This window comes from Pinus tabuliformis, chromosome J (genome assembly GCF_031772625.1).
Source record: "Pinus tabuliformis cultivar Carrire ecotype Pingquan chromosome J, CPIR1, whole genome shotgun sequence".
Taxonomy (NCBI): domain Eukaryota; kingdom Viridiplantae; phylum Streptophyta; class Pinopsida; order Pinales; family Pinaceae; genus Pinus; species Pinus tabuliformis.
Genome location: NC_142295.1, coordinates 1,621,366,066 through 1,621,380,024, shown reverse-complemented (window position 1 = coordinate 1,621,380,024; position 13,959 = coordinate 1,621,366,066). Strand labels below are relative to the sequence as shown.

General features: G+C 36.5%; 2 long non-coding RNA genes across 2 annotated transcripts; both read right to left on the bottom strand.

The window, feature by feature from the left end:
- Positions 1 to 3,061: 3,061 nt before the first annotated feature.
- On the bottom strand, positions 3,062 to 4,374 carry LOC149233685 (uncharacterized). The gene is made up of 3 exons (XR_016247619.1): positions 4,152 to 4,374; positions 3,837 to 4,067; positions 3,062 to 3,630 (listed from the first exon to the last, which is right to left on the bottom strand). It is a non-coding gene; the product is annotated as an uncharacterized LOC149233685 (long non-coding RNA).
- Positions 4,375 to 12,100: 7,726 nt separating this feature from the next.
- LOC149233684 (uncharacterized) lies at positions 12,101 to 13,312 on the bottom strand. Its single transcript, XR_016247618.1, has 3 exons — positions 12,913 to 13,312; positions 12,759 to 12,801; positions 12,101 to 12,584 (listed from the first exon to the last, which is right to left on the bottom strand). It is a non-coding gene; the product is annotated as an uncharacterized LOC149233684 (long non-coding RNA).
- Between the last annotated feature and the right edge of the window lie 647 nt (positions 13,313 to 13,959).

Below are 13,959 nucleotides of genomic sequence, written 5' to 3'. Positions count from 1 at the left end.
ATCGAACTCTTGATTAGGGTCTCAGACTACATCTTTTAGCTTGAACTGTTTGGATAGTGGACAAAGTAAATGAATGGTCCTGAACAGTTCAGACTCTTGTCTCAAACCTCTGTCACCTTCTGACCTCTGTCTTTTTCGATCTGTGTCACTTTTGGATATGCAAGATTTTTAGACTATTTAATTAGACTATGGTTTCTTATCTTCGAACTGTATAACAGTGTTGTGGGTTAGGTGATCGAATTTTTGGAGCTTGGAACAGCATGATGGTTTTGCAGCCTTCGACCAGGAGATAGCTACAAAAATTCGGATTTCTTGAAGATACCTTCCATACCTCAAACAGAATTGTGTGAAATATTCCTTGGACCAGTATTAGAAGAGAACAAACCTTAGACCAGTAACCATGGTTCATATTGTAGTCTAGCATTTAAAGCTTGGTCCTGTGGAATTTAGACCAAGAGCATCTCAGACTTACCTCTGTGAAAAAATTGCATCAAAATTGTGCTTGTCTTGTGGGTAAATTCCTACCAGCTCGAACTTGAGACAAACTTGTGAATTGTGGCACTTAACAATTCAAACATGCGACACTTTGTTGGGATTTTGGCATCACTTGTGAGAACTCTATTAGGCATCCTTTGGAGCAGCCTAGTGACAATGTTTTGATTCTTGAGGATAGTGTTTTATGATCCATTGAAGAAAGAATTTTGAGATATCTTGTGACACCTTTGGAGCAAAGTTATAGTAGAAGAGAAGTCTTGCAGTGTTGAGGTCCATTGAAGAATCCCTTGAAGAGGCTTAGAGCTGGTGCAAAACTTTCATTTCTTATTAAATATATCTTAAAGATGACATTATTATATATCATGATATAATCATGAGGTGATTTGGATACTTTTCTTCTGTACGATGAAGTGCAATGGAAATACCTTCTAATTGACAAGTTTGTCATTGATGAAGTGATTTGGACGAAGCATTGCAGAATATTGATAGGGCTTGTTGAACAAGAGATTGGGATTCGTGAAGTATAACCAAATATATCTTGACGAAGTAAAGGGCTGGAGCCTCGAAAAGACAAGGTTGGTGCCTTGGAGGATAGGGTTGGAGCCCTAGAGGATCGTAGTCCTCAAGAAACCAGGTCAGAGACTGTACCATAGAAGGTTGGTGCCCTAAGGGTTGGAGCCTCTAAACAAAAGGTTAGTGCCTTGAGAAGATAGGGTCGGTGCCCTAGAGATCGAAGCCTCACAAAAGTCCAAGTTGGTGCTTGGCAACAAGTTGGATCCTTAGAGATTGAAGATTGGTGCCTTCATCTAGGGTTGGAGCCCTATATACATTGTACTTGATTTATTGTGAAAAGAAATTAATAAAAGAATTTATTCTTATTGTTCATTTTGTGTTCTAAATATAAATAATCTAACTGGTAAAAGTAACAATTGAAAAGAAATACTGATCCAACCCCCCTCTCAGTATTTCCAATAAAAGTGAGGCATAAAAATGGCTTCACAAGGACAACAAAGGTTGTTGATTTTGGGGGAAAAGAGATCTCAGCTCGGGGAAGAACAAGAGGTGACTGTTCATGGTTGGGTGGGAAGTTGTTCTTTCCAAGTTATTACGGTTGCTTACAATACAAATTTATAATAAAAGAGTATTTGTTTTTTTATAAATGTTATTGTTGTAGTTAATCTAATGTGAATATTTTGTGCACAAATTCTAGCCATGAATATCCTCGGTTCCATTCTTCTTATGAGTAGCTTACTATGGAATTATAGATGCATCCAAAATGGATGAACTTTTATTAAATTATGCATGCCTGTGGTTCAAGTATTTATATGGTTTTTAAGAAATATGGCTATAGAGACCATGAATTCTCTTCATCTTAATGTATTTAGATTCGACTTAGAGTTCAAATTTTATTAGTCATGTACTAACCGAGTTATAAAAAGGGAAACCTTGTGAAAAAGAACAACCCTCTGATATGTATTTCAACTATTGAAGGCTTTTATTGAGATATGTATTTTTTTCCTTGGGAGTAAATGAAGCAAAAATTTATGGAATGCTACTATATACAATTGCATGCACGCACGCATAATATGAAGATGAGAATTTTGTGCACGAAATTGTATACATAAATAGTTGGAATGCTGGAAGCACACTCTATGGTAGTATTGCATTAGATAACAGGTGAGAACAGTGGAAATTGGAGATTTTCAACAATAGTAGGTCTATGTAAAAGTATGCAAAGTTACAAGCTGGTCGGAAATACACTAGTGCCTTTTGCAAGGGAGTTAACAGTTAATTTCCACTTATTTTGAACAACTTAGTAAGGAATGGTGGATGAATATCTAGGAAGCGTTTCACAGGGTAACGCAAGTGAAGCCTTGTATGTCACTTCCCAGATGTAGAATGGGGAGGGGGAAAAACAATCCAAGTAGTTTTTAATCACCGACACCTAAAACAAAACATCATAAATCAAAATCACCAACATATTGAATAACTGGAGCTAACATCTACGATTAAATCCACAAGTAAGTAACCACTTTGTGATACTGAGTATACAATGAATTTCCAGAAATTTAAATAAACATTCAGGAAACCTTTTTACAAGATGGTGTACTCACTGAGTGATTATAATTTAGCCCCTTTCCAATCTATAAACAATTCATTCACGAATTCTAGGAAAAGTAGAAGAAATTATTGGCACCAAGGAATTGCGTTGAGACCATCACATGTCTAAATTTACAATAAGAAAACAAGTACACACAAATTATAAGTTCATGCATAATTGGAAAATATCATATAGGTGATTTACATATCTCAAACAATAGAATAGCCATATATAACAATACTTCGTTAATTGCTCAAATGTAAGATTACCAACTATGTTGAGCAATTAGGTAAAAGACAGAGGATAAATGTAAATAATAAGCATAGCCTAAGCTAAATAAAAATTTCCTGAACGTTGGTTGGGAAATAGGAACCAGGAATGAATAAAATTTTACAGAAAATTAATTTATTTACTAATTAAACCAAAGGAAACAGTGATAATAAAAATGCCATCATCATCATGAGTTCAACAGAACGTTGTGGAAGGATTGCCATCATCATCCATCTATATATAAAAGAAACTACAAAGAACTACACTTAAGAAACAAATCATGCTGGAACAATCCTATTATAAACAATAGTGACATCCTTGTCATTATCAAAGTAGTGAAATGACCAGCATTGACATAAAGATTCTCTAGAAAATGTAGGGGAAAATGCCAATAAGTAACAAGAGAATACACTAGGTAATTAAAACTAAAATCAAAACTACCCATAACCATGGCATTGCAAAGAAAATATGTACTGAAGTTTCAATGGTGAACAACCCTCACAAGAGTTACGAAAAAATAGAGCATATTGGCCTGCAGATGGAACTTGGGTGACGAGAACCCAACAAAAATGCCTCTGGAGAAAGGATAAAACTTAAACAAGACAGAAACATTCTCCATTCAATGTTGAGGAGCACATCCAAAAGATAAATAATAAAATATGACAATATAGTGGACGTGACAGGCCCATGGAAATCTTCAAACACGAAGTAACAATTGCAGTGTAGTAACCGTGAAGGGGCGGGGTTCAAAAACCAGAACCAACCTGGAGGAGTGACAAGACTTAAATTAGAATGCCTAAAACGAGAATGAACATCACACTTACAGGGAAAGGCAGTGATGAATACCTGCAATTGCATAACTGGTAAAAGAGAAATTAGACAGCGACTTCAAGAATTATATTAGGGAATCATATAGCTAGCCTCTCGAAGTACTAGAATAGCTATGAAAAACAAAACCAAGCAACCATACCTTATCTAAAGATAGAACGAAGATGTACTAGCGTTGAAGAAACTTGGTCAGTAAAATAGGTAGGAAAAATGAGGCGACAGGGGAGGACAGAGTAGTAAATCTAGAAATGGCTGCATCAAAAATTATCTGGAGATGACCCAAGACAACAACCCACCATAGTTTTTTAAAGGAGATGAGAGAGTGCCATTTCTATGTATCCACCTTGTTCTCCATCGTAACCTCTCTTAGGCTCTGCAAGGACAAAAGACACTCATTTTTTGTAGGAAGAAAAATGCCTCTTAAATAGAAACAAAAAAAAGGACAGTAAATTGTTACCGAAACTAGAGGCAACCACTGAGCGTAGGTGATATGGGTTAATGTCTCTATAAAAGGAGAGGTAAACCCCTTACTGGGCCAAGGTCTCAACTCCAACATGGAGGCAATTGTGCTGCACTAGATACTACGTAACTACCTCCATCATTGAAGTACAACAAGCCAAGATGGAAACGTATACAGTAGGAGCGAAACCCTCGAAAAACAAATGAAGAATGTCAAGCAGGGTGAGATCAAAACCCTGAAGTGAAAAGTTAGGGTTGGAAGCACTGTAGTGATCACCGTTGATTTGATACTAGTAAATCACAGCCATTAGAGTCTAATCATAAGCACATCTCAAGGATAAGGACAAGGTCACCTCTGGCACACCAGTCAAGTACAATATCACATGGTTGTGGTGGCGTGGCTCACTCTGAATGGAGTGGGTTACGGCAGGTTGAAAAACTATTGGAAGGAGGATGAATGTGGGACGTTAGTGAGCCTGGCATGGAAAAGGGTCATGCCCATGAGTTAGAACAGGGAAAGGCAAAGCGCTCAATGACTTAATACATCAAACCATCAATATCAATGTAAAAGGTGGGTCATAACATTAGGGCCATTGGGAATTAATTATTTCATAAGGCATAAACCATAAGATATTAACACAAAAGAAAATAATTATATCACAAGTAATGATTGATGAAATAAGACTTTATGAATCCAAGTTGATATTCCATATTAAATTAGAATGAAGGAGGAAGCATGGAGAACCTAGGTAGTAGTGGGATGTATAGTATATACACTAGCTAAGGAGAACCATTATGAGAACCATTATGAAGTCTGTGGAAAGAAATTAGGTAACTAAGCACATTATCAATAAACTAACCACTCCACCTACTATAAGCATTCACCAAAGCTGCAAACAGTATTGAAAAAAAATAAATTAAAAATTAAAAAATATATATATATTAATTAGAAAAAAAAAAATGTATGCCTGGGTTCATTAAAAATGTTATCAAAGCCCAGATTTCTACACTGGGCTTGCATAGAGGCTCCATTAATAGTTACTATTGTGCAGGATTAATATTAAAAGGAAACTCTCTGATATTGTTGAATGTATTTGATTGACAGTTATTGTACTCTATTTGAAGGATGGAGGAGTCACCCTCGACCATTACCGAAGGGGATGACTTATATGTGGAGCAGGGGGAAGGTGGTACTTCAATGCCCACTCAGTTTGCAGATATATTAAGGAACTTGCAACAGGAATTGGCACAACTCTGGAGTAGCAATGAGTGATTAATAAAGGCTAGTGAAGAACAGGAGAAACTGATTAGAGAATGGACTGAGAAATCGAGTGATAAGAGTGTTGACCTGGAAGGGTCAAAACAGAAATCGACATCATGGATGTCAGATAAATCATAAAGTGATGAAGAATCGGATAAAACAAATTCTAAATTCCATAAGGATAAGAATAAGAAGGAAGTACAGGGAGAATGCTGAAAGATAAAACCTCCTACCTTTGATGGGGAAAAAGAGAAGGACACGGAAGCTTGCCTATTGAATATGGTCAAGTACTTTCAGGTGTATGAATATGAAATAAACCTGAAAGAAAGATTGGTTGTTTATCAGTTGCAGGGAAAAGCCACCCTGTGGTGGGAGGAGACGAAAATTATACATCTATTGGATGAGAAAACTATTTCGTGGGAGGATTTCCAACATAAATTTAAAGCTCACTATCTGAGCGAGAGGTATTATGATGACCAAGAAAAAGAGTTCCATGAATTGAGATTGGGACAACTTACCATGGATGAGTTTGTGACCAATTTCACCAACTTACTTCGGTATGTTCCCTACATTAGAGAGGAAAAGGCTAAGGTGCAAAGATTTCTAAACTATTTACCAGTTGTGTATAAAGAAAGAATTGAATTCAATAATCCCAGAACTATGGATGAAGTAGTCAGAAAGGCCAAAATTTGCTACTAGCAGTTTAGAAATCGAAGTGAGGGTTCTCGACCCTAATAGAGCAAGGATAAAAACAAGATGGGGATGAACGTGAAGAGGTAGAAGCTGACCTATTTAAAGAAATTTCGTAAGGACCACCAGCACAACAAAAAAAAAAAAATTAACAGAGGGGATCAAAGTCAACCAACACAATCGTACACTGGCTCAAAACCTGTAGAGTTGGGCAGCAAAAAAGGCACAGGGGGTAAGGAGAGGGAGCCACTAAAATTTTGGGGCTGTGGCGAACCACACTTGTTGCGGGATTTCCCCCACAACCCCAGGTCCATTCAGAATGTCCAAGTGGCACATGAAGCTTCTATGGTAAACGATGTGGCCATAAGAATTTTGAGAAATAACGCAGCATTGGAGAACCAACAGGCAGAACATCAATATACCATGATTGATATTGAAGGTATTATTCAAAACTTGTGTCTATTTTAATAGATCCTGGGGCTATCCTAAGCTATATAAATCCTCAGATGGTGGAAAAATGTAATTTAAAATCAGAAAAATTTCAAAGTTCCTGGCTAGTACAGTTAGCCACTAGTACCAAATGGAAAGTGACCCATGTGGTAAAACAATGTATAGTGAATTTAAATGGATATCTTATAGAAATCAACTTAAACATCCTTCCCTTAGGATCATATGACCTCCTAATTGGGATGGATTGGTTGGAACAACAAAAAGTTGTGTAAATTGTCTAGAAAAGACTGTGAGTTGCATTGATTCATAGGGGAATTCCTTTTTGATAAGAGGAAAAGCAAAACCAATTTCAGTTAGAAAAATAACAACATTATAGTTGAAAAGAATAGAAAGAAAAGGTTGTCAAGTTTATATGGTGCATGTGGACAATAGACAGAAGTTGAAAGGATAGACCAACTACATGTGATAAGAGAGTTCTAAGATGTGTTTCTTGAAGAAATTCCCAAGTTACCCCCTCAGAGAAACATAGATTTCTCAATTGATTTAATGCTAGGTGCTATGCCTGTGTCCAAAGCCCCATATCGAATGAGTACCCTAGAGCTGTTAGAATTGAAAATGTAGCTACAAGAGTTGTTAGAGAAAGGTTATATCAAACCGAGTGTGTCACCGTGGGGAGCCTTGGTACTATTCGTTAAGAAAAAGGATGATACATTTAGAATGTGTATTGACTATAGGCAACTAAATAAATTAACCATTAAAAACATATATCCCCTACCTCGAATCGACAATCTATTTGATCAAGTGAGGGGGGAAACTGTCTTTTCAAATATTGATCTGTGAACTGGATATCATCAGTTATGCATAAAGGATGAGGATATACATAAGACAACTTTTAGAATGAGGTATGGTCATTATGAGTTCATGGTATTACCTTTCGATCTCACCAATGTTTCATGTGTCTCATGAATAGTGTGCTCCATAAGTACCTTGATCGGTTTATGTTAGTCTTCATTGATGACATTTTAGTGTATTCTATAAATGAGAAGGAACACAAGGAGAACCTTAGATTGGTGTTGCAAACACTCAGGGAGCATCAAATTTATGCAAAGAGTAGTAAGTGTGAGTTATATAAACCCAAAATCAAATATTTAGGACACATCATCTCCAAAGAGGGATTGGCGGTGGACCCAGAGAATTTTAAATCCATTATGAATTGGCCAATACAAAAAGATGTATCAGTAGTTCGTTCCTTCATGGGGATTGTTGGGTACTATCGAAGATTTTTTCAGGGGTTTTCAAAGCTAGCCTACCCCATTACCTCTCTACAAAAGAATCAGGTGAATTTTGAATAGATAGACAAATGCGAGGAAAGTTTTAATAAATTAAAGCAAATGCTGACAATAGCTCCTATCTTAAAGATAGCATACCAAATAAGGAGTTTACAGTGTGCACAGATGCTTGTCTAGAGGGACTGGGGGGTGTGCTACTGCAAGACAATGTTGTCATAGCCTATGAGTCAAGAAAACTAAAAAAACATGAACAAAATTATGTTGTTTATGACCTGGAGCTAGCTGCGGTAATCCATGCCTTGAAAATGTGGAGGCATTATTTGCTGGGAAAGAAGTTTGTGTTAGTAACTGATCATATCAGCTTAAAGTATTTCTTTAGTCAACCTGATCTAAATGCTAGACATGCAAGATGGTTAGCTTTCCTTAGCAAGTTTGAAATGGAAATCAAACACATTAAGGGAAAAGAGAATAAAATTGTTGATGCACTAAGTAGATATTCTCATTCTCTGATCGCAAGTGTAGAAAGCAGTGTGAAAACAGATTTTGAAGAAAAAATACAGTTAGCAGTGCAACAAGACCCAGGTTATCAAGAAATGCAGTTGAAAATACAACAGGGAGAAATCTTGGGGTATGCTCTAAACTCAAAAGGTCTAATTACATATTAGAATAGGTTGTATATTCCAGATGTAGCAGCATTAAAACAAATGATTATGGATGAATGGCATAAGAGACCATACGTCGGTCATTCGAGGTATCACAAAATGATAATAGCCTTAAGAAAACAATTTTTTTGGCCAGGTATGAAGAAAGAGGTGGCATATTATTTAGCCAAATTCCTGGAGTGCCAACAAGTGAAAGTGGAACACCAACATCCAGTAGGATTACTGAATCCACTGCCCATACTAGAATGGAAGTGGGAGGTGATCTCCATGGATTTCATAATAGGGTTACCAAGGACCAGACATCAGCATGACTCCATTATGGTGGTAGTTGATACATTGACTAAAGAAGCACATTTTATCCTAGTACAATCTAATTTTGGCACTGCACAAATTGCTAATATCTTCATGAGGGATATCTTCAGACTTCATGGGATACCAAAGATGATAGTTTCAGATAGGGATGCAAAATTTACCTCCAACTTCTGGAAGGATTTGTTTGGGGGTTTTGGAACTAAGTTGAACTTCAATACTGCATACCATCCGCAGACGGACAAGAAAACTGAAAGAATGAATCAAATTCTGGAGGATATGCTCTGAATGTATGTGATGGACAGGCCCACTAAGTGGGAAGATTTTATGCATCTAGTTGAGTTTTCCTATAATAACAACTACTAAACTACTATCAAGATGAGACCCTTCAAAGCCTTGTATGGTAGGAAATGCCATACCCCACTCAGTTGGAGCCAACCCCAGGATAGATTGATTTTTGGACCCAAGGTTCTACAGCAAATGGAGCAAATAGTGCGGAAGATTCAATAGAATATTAAAACTGCCAAAGACTGCCAAAAGAGTTATGCAGACAAAAAAAGGACAATTAAGGAGTTCAAAGTGGGAGAGCATGTATATTTGAGGGTTAAGCCTTGGAAAAGTGCTATCGAAACTAGAGGGTGTGCTAAATTAGCACCATGATTCTGCAGGCCATTTGAAGTTCTGGATTGAGTGGGTCTAGTAGCATACTAGTTGGCTCTGCCTAGTCATGTTAAATTTCATAATGTATTTCATGTATCATTACTGAAAAAATATGTTCATGATCCTTCTCATATAGTTGACTGGAATGTGTTACAAGTGGAGCCCGAAGGAGACTTTCTACCAGAGCCACTCCATATCTTGGAGTGGAAAGAGACCGTGCTCTATAATCGGGTCGTGGCCCAGGTTAAAGTGCAATGGAGGCACTTTACTCCCGAGGAGGCCACTTGGGAACTGGAAGACAACATGAAAACTAGTTATCCAGCTTGGTTTGCCAAAGAAATGTCTAAGTAATAAACACTGAGGATGATGTTCTTTTATTTTCAGGGGGGGAATGTAATGCCCCTCTATTTCAAAAACTATTATAGTTAAGATGTTGTTATTTAGTAGTTGAAGTACTAATAGTAATGGCATGATGGCCAAGGTTTTCTTTATGGAGGAAAAACTATGATAATGTAATTATTTGAATTTGAAATAATTAAATATGGTATTTGAAGAAATTACTTGGAAAAAAAAAAGAAGGAATGAATGAGATCATTATCCTAATCCATAATCCAGGATGGATAGATTGGATAAAGGAAAAAAAATAATAATATTAAACTTTCCCAAATCACTTCAAAAAAACCCATGGAGTGAAATCATGTGATTTACTAGATAAGTAGAGAAAAATATGGGAAAATCATTCAATGTGGGGGAAACAACACTAGAATGGGTGAATAAGCACTGTAGTGGAAAAATATGGGATTTAAAGGATGAAAAAGAATCATTTTCAAGAAAAGAAAAATAGGAAAATCCTAGGCTATGGGGATTGACAGAACCTATAAAAACGAGACATCGTTATAGAAAGTCTGCTAGGGAAAGTGAGGCATAAAAATGCCTTCACTAGGACAACAGAGGTTGTTGATTTTGGGGGAAAAGGGATCTCATCTCGGGGGAGAACCAGAGGTGATGGTTCATGGTTGGGTGGCAAGTTGTTCTTTCCAAGTTATTACGGTTGCTTACAATCAGAATTTCTGGTAAAAGAGTATTTGTTTTCTTATAAATTTTACTGTTGTAGTTAATCTGATGTGAATATTTTCTGCACAACTTCTAGCCATGAATATCCTCGGTTCCATTCTCATTGTGAGTATCTTACTATGGAATTATAGATGCATCCGAAATGGATGAGTTTTTATTAAATTATGCATGCATGTGGTTCAAGTATTTATATGGTTTTTAAGAAATATGGCTATAGAGACCATGAATTCTCTTCATCTTAATGTATTTAGATTCGACTTAGAGTTCAAATTTTATTAGTCATGTACTAACTAAGTTATAAAAAGGGAAACCCTACGAAAAAAAACAACCCTCTGATATGTATTTCAACTGTTGAAGGCTTTTCTTGAGATATGTATTTTTTCTTAGAAGTAAATGAAACACAAATTTATGGAATGCTAGTATATACGATTGCATGCATGCACGCATAATATGAACATGATAATTTTGTGCATGAAATTGTATACATAAATAGTTGGAATGTTGGAAGCATACTCTATGATAGTATTGCATTAGTTAATAGGTGGGAATAGTGGAAATTGGATATTTTCAACAATAGCAGGTCTATGTAAAAGTTTGCAAAGTTACAAGTTGGTTGGTAATATGCTAGTGCATTTTGCAAGGGAGTTAACAGTTAACTTCCACTTGCTTAGAACACCTCAGTTAGGAATGGTGGAAGAATATCTGGGAAGCCTTTAGTAGGGAAACCCAAGCGAAAACCTGCATGTCACTTCCAAGATGTAGAATGGGGAGGGGGGAACCCAATCTGGGTAGTTTTTAATCATCGACACCTAAAAAGAAACATCATAAATCAAACTCACCAATAGATTGAATAGCTAAAGCTAACAACTGCAATTAAATCCACAGGTAAGTAACCACTTTGTCATACTTTGTATACATTGAATTACGTAGAAAATTAAATCAACATCCAAGAAACCTTTTTACAAGATGGTTTACTCACTAAGTTATTAGAATTTAGCCCCTTTCCAATCTATAAAAAATCCATTCACGAATTCGAGTAGAAGTAGAGAAAATTATTGGCACCAAGGAACTGCATTGAGACCATCACATGTCTAAATTTACAATAAGAAAACAAGTATGCACAAAGATTCTGAGTTCATGCATAATTGGAAAATATCATTTAGGTGATTAACATATCTTAGGCAATAGAACAACCATATATGACACTACTTCATTAATTTCTCAGATGTGAGATTCCCAACTAAGTTGACCAATCAGAAAAACAAAGGATAACTGTAAGTAATAAGCATAGCCAAAGCCGAATAGAAATTTCTTGAATGCTGGTTGGGAAATAGGAACTAGGAATGAATAACATTTTACAGCAAAGTAATTTCTTTACCAATTAAACCAAAGGAAACAGTGATAATAGACACGCCATCATCATCATGAGTTCAGCAGAATGTTGTGGAAGGATTACCATCATTAGCCATCTATATATAAAAGAAACTATAGAGAATTATACTTAAGAAACAAATCATGCTAGAATAGTCCTATTATAAACAATAGTCACATCCTTTTCATTATCAAAGTAGTGAAATGAGAAGCATTGACATAAAGATTCTCTAGAAAACTTAGGGGAAAACCCCAATAAGTTACAGGCGAATACACTAGTTAATTAAAACTAAAATAAAAATTGCCCATAATCGTGGCATTGCAAAGAAAATATGTATTGAAGTTTCAGTGGCAAACAACCCTCGCAAGGGTTGGGGAAAATGAGGGCATATTGTCCTGCAGTTGGAACTCGGGTGACAAGAACCCAATAGCAATGCCTCGAGAGAAAGGATAAACCTTAAACAAGACATAAACATTCTCCATTCAATGTTCAAGAGCACATCTAGAAAGCAAATTAAATAATAACATATGGAAGTATAGTGGATGTGACAGGCCCATGGAAAGCTTCAAATGTGAAGTTACCCTTGCAGTGTAGTACCCATGAAGGAGGAGGGTTCGAAAACTAGAACCAACCTGGAGGAATCCTAAGCCTTAAATTAGCATACCTGAAACCAAAATGAACATCACGCTTGTAGGGAAAGATAGTAGCAAATACCTGGAAATGCATAACTAGCATAAGAGAAATTAGACAACGACTTTAAGAATTAAATTAGGGAATCATATAGCTAGCCTCTCTGAGTACTAGAATAGCTATGAAAAACAAAACCAATCAGACATACCTTATCTGAAAATAGAATGGTGATGTATTAGCGTTGAAGAAACCTGGATAGTAAAATAGGTAGTAAAAATGAGATGACACGGGAGAACAAAATAGTAAACATAGAAATGGCTACATAAAAAATTATCTCGAGATGACCCAAGAAAACAACCCACCATAGTTTTTCAAAGGAGGTGAGAGAGCGCCATTTCTATGTATCCACCTTCTTCTCTATCGTAACCTCACTTAGGCTTTGTAAGAACAAAGGGCACTCATTTTCTGCAGGAAGAAAAACCCCTCTTAAAGTGAAATAGAAAAAAAAGGACAGTATACTATTACCTGAACCAGAGACAACCACTGAACGCAGGCGAGATAGGTTAATATCTATATAAAACGAGAGTTAAACCCCTTACTGGGCCAGGGTCTCAATTGCGACATGGCAGTAATGGCGCTGCACTAGATACTAAGTACAGTAAGCCAATAGGGAAACATATACATTTGGAGAAAAACCATTGAAAAACAAATGAAGAATGCCAAGCGGGGTGACATCAAAACCCTGAAGCGAAAAGTTATGGTTGGAACCACTGTAGTGATCACAGTAATCACCGGTGATTTGAAACCAGTAAATCCCAGCCATTGGAGTCTAATCACAGGGATAAGGACAAGGTGACCTCATGCACACCAGTCAAGTACAATATCACATGGTTGTGGTGGTGTGGCCTGCTTTGAATGGAGTAGGTTATGGTAGGGTGAACATCTGTCGTAAGGAGGACAACGGTGGAACGTTTGTGACCCTGGAAGGGAAGAGGGTTGTGCCCATGAGTTAGAATAGGGAAGGACCAAGTGCTCAGTGACTTAATACATCAAACCATCGATATCAATGTGAAAGGTGGGTCATAACATTAGGGCGGTTGGGAATTAATTATTTCATAAGGAATAAACCATAAGAGGTTAACACAAAAGAAAATAATTATATCGCAAGTAATTGTTGATGAAATACAACTTTATGAAGCCAGGTTGATATTCCATATTAAATTAGAATGAAGGAGGAAGCATGAAGAACCTAAGTAGTAGTGGGGTATATAGTATATACACTAGGCAAGGAGAACCATTATGAAGTATGTGGAAAGAAATTTGGTAACTAAGCATATTAACAATAAATTAACCGCTCCTGCTACTATAAGCATTCACCAAATTTTCAAATAGTATGGAAAAAATAATAT